The sequence below is a fragment of the Rhinopithecus bieti genome, unplaced genomic scaffold (genome assembly GCF_001698545.2).
Source record: "Rhinopithecus bieti isolate Rb0 unplaced genomic scaffold, ASM169854v2 scaffold_8, whole genome shotgun sequence".
In the NCBI taxonomy this organism is placed as follows: Eukaryota; Metazoa; Chordata; class Mammalia; order Primates; family Cercopithecidae; genus Rhinopithecus; species Rhinopithecus bieti.
The window spans coordinates 2013144-2024550 of NW_016803211.1; positions in this window are offsets into that span (position 1 = coordinate 2013144).

The window sequence follows — 11407 nt, forward strand, 5'->3', positions numbered from 1 at the left end:
GCCCTGCTTCAGCTCTCGCTGGTCAGGCTGCAGCAGCTGACCAGCACCGATTGTCCGGCACTCCCTAGTGAGATGACCCCAGTACCTCAGTTGAAAATGCAGAAATCACCGGTCTTCTGTGTCGCTCGCGCTGGGAGTTGGAGACTGGAGCTGTTCCTATTCGGCCATCTTGCTCCGCCCCCCCAGTTTTTGGTATTTTTTTTAGTAGAGACGGGGTTTCACCATGTTAGCCAGGATGGTCTCGATCTCCTGACCTCGTGATCCACCCGTCTCGGCCTCCCAAAGTGCTGGGATTACAGGCTTGAGCCACCGCGCCCGGCCTAATTTTCTTTATAGTTGGGAAAAAATATCATCATAAGACCCAATAGAGCAAGACAAAACAATGATACAGCTGAGAGGAAAAAGTTCTTGGGTTGATGGCCTTGAGGTGAGAAGTTTCTGTGCAGAAAGAGAGGTGTGTGCTTTGTCTATAGACATGGACCTTTCATCCGTATGCTGATGAAAAGAGTCAAACTCTGTAAAATATTTGAATAGATTTATTCTGAGCCCCACATTAGTGACCAATGTTCTGTGCCACAGCCCCAGGAGATCCTGAGAATATGTGCCTAAAGTTGTTGGGTTACAGCTTGGTTCTATACTTCTTAAGGAGACATCAGACATTAATCAATACATATAAGATGTACATTGGTTTCATCTGGACACGAAGGACAACTGGAAGCAGGGGCTTCCAAGCCATAGGTGAATTCAAAGATTTTCTGATTGTCAATTCGTTGAATGAGTTATAATCTAAAGACCTAGAATCAATAGAAAGGAATGTCTGGGTTAAGATAAAAAGTTGTTGAGACCAAGGTTTTATCATGTATGTGAAGCCTCCAGGTAGCAGGCTACAGAGCTCTTATCAGACCTGAAAAGGTGCCAGACTCTTGTTAATTCTCTCCTGGATCAAGAAAAAGACCCGGAAAGGAATGGGGATTTTCTACAGAGTGTAGATTTTCCACACAAAAGATATCTTTGCAGGGCCATTTCAAAATATGTCAAAGAAATGTATTTTGGGGGTAAAAATCTTATTCTATTTCTTTCAGGGCCTGCTATTTGTCATGTGATGCTATACCAGAATCAGTCTGGAATTTGGTGTCTTATTGCTGCAGAAATTTTATTTGATCAGTCTTAAGATCTCTGCTTCAATGTTAATGCTGGTCAACTATGCCTGAATTCCAAAGGGAGGAGTGTATAAGGGAGCGTGTCTGACCCCCATTTCCCACTATGGTCTGAACTAATTTTTCAGGTTAACTTTGGGATGCCCTTGGCTGAGAGGAGGGTTCATCAGTTGGTTGATGGGGCTTAGCATTTTATTTTTGGTTTACCCATACTATCAAGAAGGAAGGCAGGTAGGTGAGATGTGCTGGTAGGAGTTAGCACAGGTCTTTTCTGGAACTTCTATTCTCCCACTGAGGAAGGAAATATTTGTCCACTGTCCAGAGTTAGTTTTCTTACTTTCAACTGATGTAGCCCCAATCAAGTATCTTCTTAAAACTATACTGGTGCCATAATGCCAAACAAACACAATGTATTTGAAATAATCAACACAGGGAGAAAATAAGGGCCTATAGAAGTAATCTAAGACACCCACAGCAAAGACATTTATAGCAACAACCTGCAGATGCTTTTGTGACTTGGAACAACTGGGATTGTGAAAAGCACAAAATACTTGGTCTTCCTGCAGAAGGTCTTTTGTATTAGAGTCTTAGATTTGCATTCCTCTGACACTCGTGTCTGTAATTCTAAAAAGAAAATTTATTTGCTTGAGGAAACACTGTTGGATCTTTCTGGGGAGAACAGGGGTTTCTTCACAAGCCAAAGTATTGACAATCCCCTTCCTGAGAGTTGCAGAACACAATCCGTTGCTGAGGGTATGCTTTGGGAGATCCTTATCAGCTGTCTTGCTTGTGGCTTTGCATGACCTTCATGTATTTTATATCCAAACTCTTCCCCTCTTGATATTCATATACATTCACCTTCAAGTAACTGAGATAGTCAGGTTTTGCATACCTTTGCCAGCTTTTTGAGAGAGCCTTTTCCTTTTGCTAATTAATTTAAAATCAACAATCAAATGATATTTTGGAGCATGTTCTCCTCTTCTGTATTATCCTATCCTTGAGAGCAGGGACTGTCCTCTTATTTTTGGCATCTCTTGAAGGCCCATCGTACATAGAATAGGCATTGAAGAAATTAATGAATAGGTAACTTTTTCATTTTCCCCGGACATAATTAGCTTTTGGCTAAGAAAGGAATGCATATGAAAAGTGCCAAAGGTTAACAGCAAGCCTGTTTAAAACAACAGCATATGTTAACTAATTATGAAAGACATTTTTTAACGTAAAAGTCTGTTTTTAAAATTATTTTTATGGCAGTTTATGTTTAATTTTACCGGCCTCACCTCTGGCTGTAGATGACAGATTTCTATTTTAATTATGTAGCTAGTGATTACTACAAATGTATTCAGGCTTTTTTTTTTTTTTTCTCTCTTTCTCTCTGGAGATTGGAAGTGAGCAGCCATTAGGTGTTATCAAGTTCTCCTGGAAATGGTAATGATACATGGTCAAATAATTAATGCTTGCCAAATGGCTGAGGCTGACATGCTTCCCCACAGCCTTGGTGTATAAGGAATATTAAGCAGGGGAGGAAGTCTCCGGGATGACACACGTAAGTGTGAGAGTCAGGCTTTGCATACCTTTGTTTTTTGTCCAGCCCGTCTGACAAGCACTAAATTCACTCTTTAGCAGTTAGATTTTGTGGCTCACAAAGCACCCTTTTGCATAGTGGTTTAAAACAACCATTTCATTAGTCCATGATTCTGCAGGTTGTTTAGCAATCTGGACTGGCATCAGCTGGGTGGTTCTTCTGGTCTTGGTTAGGATCACTTATTTGTCTGGGGTCAGCTGCCAGGTTGGCTGAGGACTGGCTATTTCAAAATTACCTCCACTGAGATTGCTATTTTTTGCTCCAAGTTCCTCTTACTATCCAGTTAGATTAGACAGAGCAAGGTTCTAGGAAAGAGCAGAAGCATGCAAATCCCTTTAAGACCAAGACTCAGAACAGGCATGCTATCACTTCTGTCACATTCTATTGATCAAAGGAAGTCTGAGAGCCAGTAACATTTAAAGGGAGGGATAGGGTTTACATCTTGATGGGAGGAGCTAGAAAATAATACTGCAAAGGGCTTGGATACAGGGAGGTTGTTTTCATAATTTAGCTAATCTACCACACCAGATAAAATCATACTTATTTTAAAGATCTACATCTGCAAAATAAGTCCATCAGTTGAGTCTCTAGACGTTGAGAACCATAAACTAATGTGGATTTTGTGCTAGAGTCAGAAGCAGGGCCCAGTTTTGCTATGCAGGATGAATGTACTATTTCTTGGAGAGGGATAATGAATTATTGCTTCTGGACTGAGAGCTCTTTCTCCTGATGTTTGTTACCAGTGTGAAGGCAGTAAAGGCTCATCAGGAACAAAACAAAACAAAACAAGACAAGACAAAACAAAACAAAACAAAACAAGACAAAACAAAATAAAACAAAACAAAACAAAACAAAACAGCATGGTCAATGAATGCCAAAAAAAGTCTCTACATTAAATCAGGTATGTTCTCCTTTATCAGCATTTTTTGTCTCTCTATACATGTAATACTCCAAGTCATCACTGCCTTGTCCTCTGCCAACCTGGACACAGTCATAAGTATGGTACTAGCTGATAGTTCAGGTGTTAGGAAAAAAATGTTAAGGGTATTTCCATGTTTATAGGGGTCTGTTGAAGTTCCAAAACTTTCATGGGCCAAAGACTTAAAGTCATAATGGTGGAAGGGCAGGCAGAGGTGCTCATGCCTCTGAAAAATTTACTCTATGTAGCTTCTGGATAATTCTTCTCCTCCTCTTTTGGCTAAGCATAGAACTGTCTCTTATTGTCAGTCCTGAATTCACTTGAGAGGAATGCTGTACAAGTCATTGCCATATACATAAAGTAAAGGGTAATGTTGGAGATGATCACTGTTGTAAGGCATCCAGTGCTATGGTGCCAGCAGTAGTACCATGTTGAGATGTAATAAATTTAGTTGTGTTTTTCTCTGTCCATCTGTTTTTGGTTCCTGTCATTTGTAAGAGGCAGATTTTCCAGCCTTTTCAGTGCCACTTGTGCCTCCCTTTTCCACCAGCCCCCATGGAGGCAACTCATAGCCAATAACTAGTTTATATGAGGGTGGCAAGGCCACTCCCATGCCTCAGAGGGAGCAAATCAATACTGTGTCAAAGCCCTCAGGGATCAGGCCAAGGCTCAACTCCAGTGGAGACCATATCCTTGCTCAACTCCTCCTGCCATCTTCTGTTTCTCTAATTCCTTTTCTGACAGCCCTTCCTCAATGAACCATGTACACCTGAAACTCTGCTCAGGCTTTTCTTCTAGGAAATTCAGCCCAGGACTACAGGTTTGGATATGAAAGATAATATATTAAATGTAGAGTTTAATTGCAGTAGCAATGGACTCCAAATGTCAGTGGCTTAAAACACTAAAAGATTATTTCTTGCTTACTACAGTTCAATGTACCCTTGTAGGCACCAGGTAGTCAGTCATTCAAAGACCCAGGCTCCTTCCATCCTGTTGCTCTAGCTTCTCTAGCATCCTGTCTCCTCAGGGGAAAGACAGTGAGGCTCTCACTAGGACCAAATTTAGAGGGAAGTCCTGGAAGTGGTGACCTTACTTCCACCTGCATTCCATTAAGCAGAACTCAGACACATGTGCAAGGGAGACTTGTATATGTTGTGTAGCTGTGTGCTCAATCAGCAGAGAAGACCCTAGGGGAGGCCTCAGGGTCTACATATAAAAGAGATGGTGTGAGGAAGCAGAGCTATGAAGCTGCAGTAATTAAAAACTCCTGTGCAGAAGAATGCCCCTTGCCCATTGCTCAGGCAACCATGTTGACAAAACAAAGCCTGTTTTTCAGAGTAAAAGGGTCAAATTTTAATAATTAAGCAAGTACCCAGAGGTAAAATGGGACTGTTCCAGGTAAACAGGATGTGGAGTCATCCCAATGGCTGACTCATAGGCAGTCAAGAAATGGCTGATTCACACCATGTGGATAATAAAAATATTTTAAATGCTTCCTTGCTGGGGAACATGTCACAAAGCTGTGTTAAAGGGGAAGAGAAATAGAATATAGAATTTGGAAACTTCATGAGTCATAACTGCATTCTTTCCCAACCCCTCAAAATATTCAGAGTCTCTGAAGAGTCCATGTTTTCCTCCCCACCTGGTGCTCCTTCCTGTTGTCTCTTCTGTATTCATTTTTCACAGTGGTGTGAAGCTGCACGTTAACATTTGCTGCGAGACCTTTACTGATTCCCTTCAGGTGTCTGTGAAAAACTTGGGTTGTGTTGCAGATCTCTGAGGCCCTTCTGATATGGACATTCTCTGATTCTAAAGGATAAAGAGGTTCAGTTGGGACAAGGGAAAGAACCTAGCCATGCTGTTAAGAGCTGGGGGTCTAGGAATGGAGAGAAGCAATCAGTGATGCAACATGAGTGACAGCTGGTCTCCAAAGGGAGCAGTTGTAGAGGACCAGGTGGTGGATCATTTACAGATATGCTCAGGGTAAACCAGGCACTGATGTTTTCAGCCTGGCTCACCTAGGACCCTGTCTAAGAACCTGAGGAGGGGAGGGTGGGAATGGGGCTTATCTGTGTGTTCTCAAAATTCATATGTTGAAATCCAAACCCCCAGTGTGATGGTGTTTGGAAATGGGGCCTTGGGAGGTGATTAGGTCAGAGGATGGACTCCCCCATGAATGTGATTAGTACCCTTATAAGAGAGGCCACAGAGAGCTCCCTTGCCCCTTCCACCATGTGAGGCTTCATATTAAAAAAAAAAAAAGAGGGAGAGAGAGAGAGAAGGGAGATTGTCACCTCTCTCTCTCTATCTCTGCCATGTAAGGATACAGCAAGAAGGTAACAGTTGTAAACCTGAAAGAGGACTCTTCTCAAACCTGACCATGCTGGTCTGATCTCAAACTCCCCAGACTCCAGACTTGTAAGGAATAAATCTCTGTTGTTTAAGCCACCCAGCCTAGGGTATACTGTTATAGCAGCCTAAACTGACAAAGACAGGGGCATTTAGGCCTCTATAATCTCCATCAGCACGTTCCCATTTTTATTGATCTCCATAGTGGATATGATGGGGCACTACCCAGATCCCCTCTTCAGGAAAAACCTCTACCCTCTACTGTCAGGAATTACAGTTGTTGACTGCTTATACTAGGGACCCTACCTTAGTGTTACCCTTGACCTCAAGGGACTCTCTCATCATGGTTATGTCTCCTTCTAGGGCAGCTGGGCAATGCTGACTAACGCAAGAACACAAGGACCTGGCCCCCTTGCCTCAAACAGATAACTGAGAAGACCAATGTAGACTCAGAGCTCCTGGCAGGGTTGTCTGAAGCCTTTGCTGTTAGTGCAGTTGGGGGTTCAGCTTTGCTGTCTGCCCAGTCCTACCTTTCTTACCTTTTTGCAGGTATATATCCCAATTTCAGGCACCAGAAGACTCTCTGAGCCCACCTCCCTGACTGTTTCTAGAAGATGTGAACGAAGACAATCTGAGACATAAAATCTGAATAAGATGTTTGTGCTAGGAACATGCAATTTCAAGCAAATTCTGCAGCCCCCATTTCCAGGCCACTGTTCCCTAGTCTCCTCCCATCCAGACATGCCCCACAAGAATGGGAGAGATCTGGAGGGGAAACCAGCAGGGGATGGAAGCAACTCTCCACAGCTCTCTTCTCTGCTGCTGCTCTCACATTCCCTCCCACTTTGCCTTCGGTTTGTGCTAATTCCAGGTCTTAAAATGACTTTTTTTTCCTTCTTTGCAAGGCACGTAACACTTCATCATTTTCTTCTCTGACATGTTTTCGGTTTCCTCTGTCTAACCGGAATTTCCTATATTTAAAGAAAAGTCAGAAGCTTGTGTGTATGCGTGTGTACGTGTGTGTTTATGTGTGTGAGTGTATGTGCATCGTAACATTATATAGAAGAACCCTTGTCTTTTTGGCACTTGGAACTCAGAGCATCTGGCAGACAAAATCTGCAATATGGTCAGGCTTCCTGTCTCCCTCCAGCCACAGCCCCTAGCGCCTTCCACCTTATAAGTTATGCAAGTACTTTGGTGGCCAGTGTGCCCCTGTCTATGATTTTGAGATTCTCTGGGTCCATAAGCACCTTCTCTCAATCACTACAATATTCTTTAAGGTTCTAGAGACCTGGGACTCTGACCACAGACTGAGAACCTAGCTTCTACCCCAGATTGCTGTGGGCACGAAACTCACAGGTGGTTTTTTCCCTTGGAAGGTGCTCCTAACCAAGCCATTTCACTGTGGCTAAAACTTGAGCGGGTGGTCATTTGTGTTACTGAAAGTTGCTAACTCCCAACCCATGATGAGTCAGACAGCCTCACAGTGTGATGATAGAAGATACACATTCACACACCATTATCAGTCTTTCATGGCTTGTTGCACAACTGTTAATCCTATGGTTTCAGTACTTTTGTTCAGAGTCTATCTCTGGGATCACATATTTAACATCTTTATTCAAGGTGTACTTCACGTTACACAAGAGTGGTGTTCCTGAAAAAGTGCTTATGCGTTGGCCTTTCTTAAAACTGTGACATTCTCTGAAACCTCTCTGCCCTCCAGAAAGTTAGAAAATGAGTTCCAAAGCCACGTGCCATGGTTCTGTGCATTTCTCACACTGGCATGATCCCCTATATATTTCGTTCTGTGATTTTTTCTTTTTTTATGCAAGCCAGTTTGGCCCTTCCTTGTTTGGATGCAAAATGTGATTCTTTCTCCAGATTCTAGAATAAATCCAATCAGACAAAATGCATTGAGGGTGTAGACTCTCACTGTCCCATGAAAAAGGCAGGCAGGCCCAGCATCCTCTTAACTTCATTCTTGTTCGACTTTTTTGTTTAGCATTTCCTTGCAGCCTTTATGTCCCTTTCCTAAACCCCAGTCCCCAAAAGGTGACCCTAGAGGCATGGTTTTGGTGTCTGCTATCACTGCTGCTGCCTTAGGAGAAAATAGCCTTGCTTTCTTCTCTGGGCTCTTAAGAGTATGAGCAGGCTCTATCTTCATGTCTGATCACTTTCTTCAATTAACATTGGCATCTAAAGCTTCAAGTTCCCCGCCCCCCCCCCCATGAATGCAGCCTCTCTATCAAGCTTGAAGCACTCTAAAAAAATAATGAACACAGGTGAACTCATTTCAAGGAGACTCCAGTAAAGAGTCAGTCAGCCCCTCTAGGACAGGACATGTTTCATATTCATGCTTGCATCTGCATCACCTGGTAGAGTACATGGTACAAGGCGGCCACTAATTGAGCTGATGGAATTAAAAATGCTGCAGAAAATTATCACAAAGCAAAGTACCTTCTTCAATGAGGATGATAAACTCTGTTTTCAATGCAATTATCAATTTGTGTCTTTACATTTGGAGGGTTTCTTAAGTATAATAAGATGAAATGGACTTAATCACTAAGAGGTAACTATAAACTAAATCTTTCTTTATAAGGCAGTTGGCTACAGATTTCTCTTTGGAGAAAAGAGGCTTTGCTTGGCAAGCAACAGTGGGTCGGGGCAACAAATCTGTTCTTGTGTCATAGACAAAATTGTAGAAGGTATACCGTGAGCTCTAGGCAGCAAGCCAACATTCTCTTTACTCCTGACGCTTAAAAGCTATGCTTTTATTTTTATTTTGTTTCCAGTGCCAGTGCTCCTGGGTCAATATGCTAATTCAAAAGCTAGTTGAATATATTTGCATATTGTGCATATTCTTGACTCCATAGAGTCAGAATTAAAATTAGAGTTCTCTACACTTACACTAGTATGGCCTTAAAATTCTACAGAAAATTCCATTCTCCTTCATTGTTCTCAAAGCCTTTGAAATTATGGAAAAGATAATGGTGTTGGGCCATTGTCAGCTTAATATAGTCAATGTAACTGAAGAATGGGTTATCTTGACTAGAATTATTTAATTGACAGTGACCAGAAAATTTTCATTGCTCTGGACCTAATGTCCACATATGTAAATAGGGTGGTTGACAGGAGGAACCATGAACTTGTAGGAAAATATGTTAAAATACCTTCATTTTAGTGGAATTTAGCATTCCTTTTGATAATGTATGTAGGCAAACAACTGCAATAGTATTGATCGTATCTAGGTCTTGGACATCGTAAAAATCACAATTATTTTAATAACATATTACAATTGTTTCAAATATTTTAAATGTCCTTTCCCCTAAACCTGACTTTAAAATGTTATTGTTAGACTTACCACTAATTCTTATTAATGTATTAATAAAGAAGCACAAACATTACTACATCATAAGTTTATGTTTTTGATATTTAGATTAGTAAATTTCACTATAATTTAGTTTCTGCTTTGTACTGTGCATTTCCCTTTGTGAATTTAAAAACATTAGCCTGAGGGAATGTCTATCATCTTGTCGGATGGCCTTCAGGGCCCAAGGGACAGGAAAGGCTGAGAACTTGAAATTCACCTAATATTTGTCAATACCAAACTTTTTTTTTTCATCTCTTGTTTAACCACCCCTCAAGTCTTCTCATCTCTTTCTCCTCAACAGGACCTTGCTGAGGATGTCAGTTATCTGCTGAACAGCTCCTTTCCCCATATTCCCCAGGATAATTGAAACTCAGCAAACTATTTCTAATGAGCAGGGAGCTTACTTAGCCATGGTTTGATGCTCTGAAAAAGAGTCATTATATTTTAGAATGAGCACGAGCTTTTAAAAATACGGGTAATCAAGTCTGATCACACCACGAAGGGTGCTAAAAAAGGCAATCCTCAATTTGGGCTCTTATAAATCTCAAATCTTTTGGAAAGATTCTAAATTTAGAACCACCTTTTCAATTGCATCAGGACAGAAGCTGCTTTAAATGATGTGTCATCCACTGATGAAAGAGAAATTGGTATCATTCCGAACTTAACCATGTTTGCTTCTTGCCGGTGCAATGCTGAGGCTGAGGAGAATCGGGCACACTGCAGAGTTTGGAGGAGCCTTGCCCTACTTAGAGAGAATATTTAACACACAGGAGCGTTGGATGCACTGGCTCAGTTCATTAGTGGAGATTCAATGTTATTGTACTGTTAGTTTTTCCAGTCTGAATTTAGGTGTATTTTGTTTTTGGTTTGGTTTTTTGGTTTGTTTTGTTTTGCTTTTACTGCAGCAATGACAGTCAAATTTTAGTCAAAGATTTGCTGAGGAGGAAACATTGAAACTGTTTCCTGGGATGCCCAAGTAGTTTGGAGGAATGGGAGGTTTCCCTGTTGTGAAAGTGCGGACGTTGCCACCGCACTCAAGCCCACCAGCTGTCAGATTGCTATCGAGTTCTGCAGCTCTGCCTCTGTTGTCTAAAACCGACTGTTTCAGTTGCTGAGTCATCACAGTGCTAAAACACCAAATCCACTGAAAATCACCCTTGGGGCCCTTGAATATTTAACCAGCATATTTAAGGAGTCAGACCAGAGCCAGGTAGAAGCCTCAACAGTTAAATAGGCAACCTCTGCAGGTATAAACCCCACTCTGCTTGTGAAGGTCACTAACCCTTCAGCCTCCCTCTTCCTCTAGCATTCGGTGTCTGCAGGCTGCTGCAACCCTCCCCAGTGGCTGATATGGCTGTTCACAATGAGCTCAAAGTCAACGTGCCCTTCGCAGGGGATATCTGTCAGCTGATACCGGCTAATAAAAAGCATGTGTCATAATGAGTTAAATTCTTAAGGTGAGCTGCTAGGTAAAACCTCGGAGCTCTCCTGGCCAGCCTCCCCTCGCTCACTTCCACCACCAGTCACAGACCAAGCCCTGCCCACTTCACCCACTAAACTTTCTTCAAAGCCACACCATCTCCTTCATATCACCTCCTAACTCACCCAAGCTGCCATTGCATTGCTTCTAGCTCAGCATTGTGCAACATGGTAGTCACTAGCCACATGTGGCTATTTTCATTTAAATAAATTACAGTTGGCCGGGCACAGTGGCTCATGCCTGTAATCCCAGCACTTTGGGAGGTAGAGGAGAGGGGATCACCTGAGGTCGGGAGTTCCAGACCAGCCTGGCCAACATGGTGAAACCCCATCTCTACTAAAAATACAAAAAATTAGCCAGGCATGGTGACACACGCCTGTAATCCCAGCAACTCAGGAGGCTGAGGCAGGAGAATCGCTTGAATCTGGGAGACAGAGGTTGCAGTAAGCTGAGATCACGCCACTGCACTCCAGCCTGGGCAACAGTGAGACTCCGTCTCTCTCTCTCTCTCTCTCTCTCTCTCTCTCTCTTTCTATATATATATATA